Raw genomic sequence first — 4,659 nt, 5'->3', positions numbered from 1 at the left:
ATTTTCAAACTTAAGGGCTTCAGCTTCACTTTCATCAAAGAACTCCAAGCTTGGACACTTGTCATCATCAAAAGTCACATATGTACTTTCCATAATCGTCTTTTGTTCAAGAACATAAACTCTATAGGCAGTTCTTTCCAATGAATATCCCATAAAAATTACTTCAAAAACTTTAGAGTCAAATTTTCCCACATATTTAGAATTGTCTTTTAACACAAAATACTTGCTTCCAAACATATGCAGTTGCTTTAAAGTAGGCTTCCTTTTTAACAAAATTGAGTAGGGTGACTTGCCAAGATTTTTGTGGATGAGATATTTGTTTTGAGTGTAGCATGCAATGTTGACAGCTTCTTCTGAAAAACTTGTTGGCAACTTGGCATCTTGCATCATTATTCTAGCATATTCTACTAATGTTTTATTCTTTCTCTAAACTACCCCATTTTACTGAAGTGTCCTTGCAGCTGAGAACTCTTGAAGAATGCCCTTATCCTTGCATAATTCATGCAAAGTTGCATTTCTGAATTCTGTGACATTGTCACTCCTCAATCTTTTTACACAATTTTGATCTTCAGCCTGCTTCTCAATTTTCTTCATGTGTTCAATTATGATGTGTGGAGTTTCATCCTTAGAATGCATAAACTCTACCCATATGTAACATGAGTAATCATCCACCATCACAAGTGCATATTTCTTTCTAGAAATAGATAAGACATTAACTGGTCCAAACAGGTCCATGTGAATGAGTTGCAAAGATGCACTTATAGAATTCACAGTTTTGCTCTTGTGGCTTGATCTCTTTATTTTACCTTTTTGACAAGCCTCACAGACTTCATTCTGAGTAAACTCCAAGTTTGGCATATCTCTCACTAAATCCTTTTTCACCAAGGTACTGATTGCCTTGTAATTTAGGTGAGAGAGCGTTTTATGCCATAGCTTGCTTTGCTCAACAGATGCCTTGTTGTAGAAGCATCATATTCTATCCTTATTTGTTGAGTGTAAGTATGCAATAAATAAGCTTCCCTTTCTTGCTCCTTTCAAATCAATTTCACCAGTCTTTTTATTGATTATTGAACAATCTCCTTTGTCAAATGAAACATTGAATCCTTTATCTGTCAATTGACTGACACTCAGGAGATTCACTTTTAAACCAGCCACCACTGCTACATCTTCAATAAAAACATTTCCAGAAACTAAATTGTCATTTTCCATTGTGAAACCTTTGTTATCTCCAAAAGTCACTAATGGGCCAGCCATCTCCTCAATTATGATAGCAGGGCCTTATTACCTGTCATATGTCTTGAGCATGCACTATCTATGATCCATATAAATCTTTTCATTTTGCCCTGCACACAATAAGGATTAAGTGTGTTTAGCTACTCAAGCAATGTTGGATAATTTCTTCTTGTTAACAGATTTAGTAGAAGTAGAATTTGATGATTCAGAAATAACATTGTTCATTAATTGATTTTCATATTCCTTTTTAGCTGCAGACCAAATGTTAACTTCTTTGAGGTCTACTCTCAGCTTATGGCAACTTGTCATCACTTTCACATTGCAAGGAATGCAATCAAACTTGTCACAGAATGAGTAGGGATATTTAGCCTTTGCTTCACTATACTTACATGTTCCCACTACTGGCTTACTAACAACCTTTTTACAAAGGTGTGTTAGATGTTTCACAGAGCCACACTGTTGACATTGTTTCCTGGGTGTATCTGCAGCAAATGCAAAGTTATTGCTTTTGTTTACTCCAATATTCCCATTTATGTTCCTCTTTTTCTTTCCTGCATTCTCAGTTTTAATTTACTTGACAGGTGTCTTAGAACCTTGATTGACCTTGGGCTTCTTTTGAGTTTTAGACTTTGGAGTTAATTCTATGCATTTCTTTTCATTATCCTCATCTGCAAGCTCCTGCTTGATAACCAACTCAACTTCACTGAAATTGATTTCACTTGCTTTGAACAAAGGTGCATCAACTTTCCTCAGCATAACTGGGACATCTTCATTTGCAATTATTTTTCCTCTATTACCTTCAATTTTCTTGTTGTTGTCCAAAGCATCATAGCCAATGCCAATGTCTATATTAGCACATGGCTTGTTCTTCTCATGGTACTGACCAACTAACTGAGAAGCATTCGTGAAAGACTTGAACTTCACTTCATTCTTCGCTATCTGTTCCCTCAACACAGCTTCTATTTCACTAGCACACTTCAGCTTGTTCTTCAAATATTCATTTTCTTTATTGACCGTCTCAAGCTCCACAAGCAACTGCTCAAATTCTTTCTTTTCATTCTTAAGCTTCTCATTAGCTTTTGACAGCCTACTAACCTCCTCAGTAGCTACCACCATGCTAGTATGAATGTGGAACATCTCTATGCTCATCTTTTCAACAGTCTCTTTATATTGACTTGTATTTAAATTAATAGTAGTAAGAGTTGGTACCTCTATTTTTAATGAGGATGATTTTCCTTGCTCTATGGCCATGAGTGCATAGTTTCCAAATTCCTCATTGTCATTATCATCATCAGTATCATCCCAACCCTTTCTTTTTATAATGTAAACTTTACCCTATTGCTTCTTCAAGAGAGCTTCATACTTTGCCTCCAACTCTAGATAGGCTTTATATTTCTTCACTTTCTTAGGCTTCCTGCATTCAGTAGCAAAGTGGACCAATTCATTACAGTTGAAGCACCTTATTTTTGATATGTCAACACATCCAGTCTTATAGCCACTTTTGCCACCAGTAGTGTACTGTCCATTTCCAGTTGTTGTCCTTGTTAGATGTATGTCCTTTACTCTTGAAGAACTTTAGCTTTTACACTCTAATATTAGAGAATTTCCTGGCCAGATAAGCCATGAATTGATCTAACTCATTCAGTTCATACAATGTATAAAACTCATCTTCTTCAAGTTTCAGAATAACTTGCTTTATTGGTTCCTTGTTCTTTTGCTCAATACTTGAGACAGTTGGAGTCTGGATCTCTAGTTCATCATCAGATGACTTGTCGTCATTAACAACTAGTGCACTTTTTCCATCAACAATGTGCCTTTGACTAGTTCCTAAGGATTTTCTTTGAATCATTTCCAGTTCATATGTTTTCAAAATCCCATATAAAACCTCCAGTGTTATCTTGCTCAAGTCTTGTCCTTCTCTAATGGCTGATATTTTCCGTTCAAGATGGTCAGGAAGGGTGAGCAAGAAATTCAAGTTAACCTCCTCAGCTTCATAGTACTTGTCATGAAGCTTCAAGTCATTAATCGGCTTGTTGAATCTCTCAAACACATCAGTAACACTTTCCTTTGGTTTTTCCATAAAACCCTAATACTGAGACACCAGTATTCTCCTTTAATTTGACCTAACTTCCTCTGTACCTTCACAGAGTATCTCAATCTTCTCCCAGATTTGCTTGGTTGTGCCACAGTTGACAATATTGTTGTACATAATATTGTCAAGTGATTCTATCAGAATTAATTGTAGGCCATTGTCAAGAGAGACTTTTTCTTTTTCAATTTCTGTGTATTTTGAAGGATCTTTAGGACCATAATGAGCTGGTATAACCACGTCTCCATCTGTAGATTCTTCAATCCTTTCAAGAGGAGTAAAAGGTACATTCTTTAGAATCTGGGTATACAAAGGGTTGGCCATCCTTAGAAACAACATCATCTTTTTCTTCCATATTGTGTAGTTAATTTTATCAAAGGGTGATATCTTAATACTGCTAATCTTTTATGTATTCATTCTTCCAAGATCTTGCTTCGTTTACTTTCAAATTTTTTTATGATACCACTTGTTAGATATTGAATACAACAGACGGAGGGGGGGGCGACTGTACTTTGGATATTTTTAAGACTTTTTAGATTTTTTTGGTTGAGTGAACAAAGAAAATAAGATATGCAGTTATATCGTGTTAGCAGAAATAAAATAGCAAACATAATATTTCAAAACTCACTTAATTTTGTATTAAAATCAAGTTAGGTCTTACTACAAATCCTAGGTTCTTTGTGAGCAAGGAACTCAACTTTTATCTTCTGAGAATACAAGAGAGTTGAATCTGTTTGTTACTCCTAAACTAAGGACGAGTGCATGCTTTATACACTAGCATTGTGATATCCCGTATTCTCAGAATTATTATTATTAATATTTGAATATATTTATGTGATTTTCTGATTTGGAAAGAATAAAATGGTGAATATTTTATTCCTGTTTGATGAGTTGGTGTTATTAAATGGTAATGTGCTAATTGTTAAGTGTTATATCGATCATTGTTAATTTTTGAAAATATTTACTTACATGCATTATTTTTAAAAGTTATTTGAAAGCCCATATTATTGATATCGGCAAATTGAAATTGTTTTGTAATATCCGGCAAATATCGTGAAATTATTTTTGTCAATAAATAATTATTATGTGATTATTATCGGAATTTTGGTGAATTATCTGATGATTCATATTTATATTTGGGTTTTATATGTGATAAAGTGTAATTATTTTGATTTTTAATATGTCCAGAATAAAGTATAGATAATTATGATATTTTTCTAGTAATTTTTGAATTATTATATGATATTATAAAGATTTATAAATTTAATAATTATTTTTTGAGTAATTACAAAACTATTTTATAAAGCCGGGAATCGTCCAACTTCAAGCATTTTTGC

Source organism: Apium graveolens, chromosome 6, assembly GCF_009905375.1.
Source record: "Apium graveolens cultivar Ventura chromosome 6, ASM990537v1, whole genome shotgun sequence".
Lineage (NCBI taxonomy): Eukaryota > Viridiplantae > Streptophyta > Magnoliopsida > Apiales > Apiaceae > Apium > Apium graveolens.
This window is presented reverse-complemented; position numbering follows the sequence as displayed.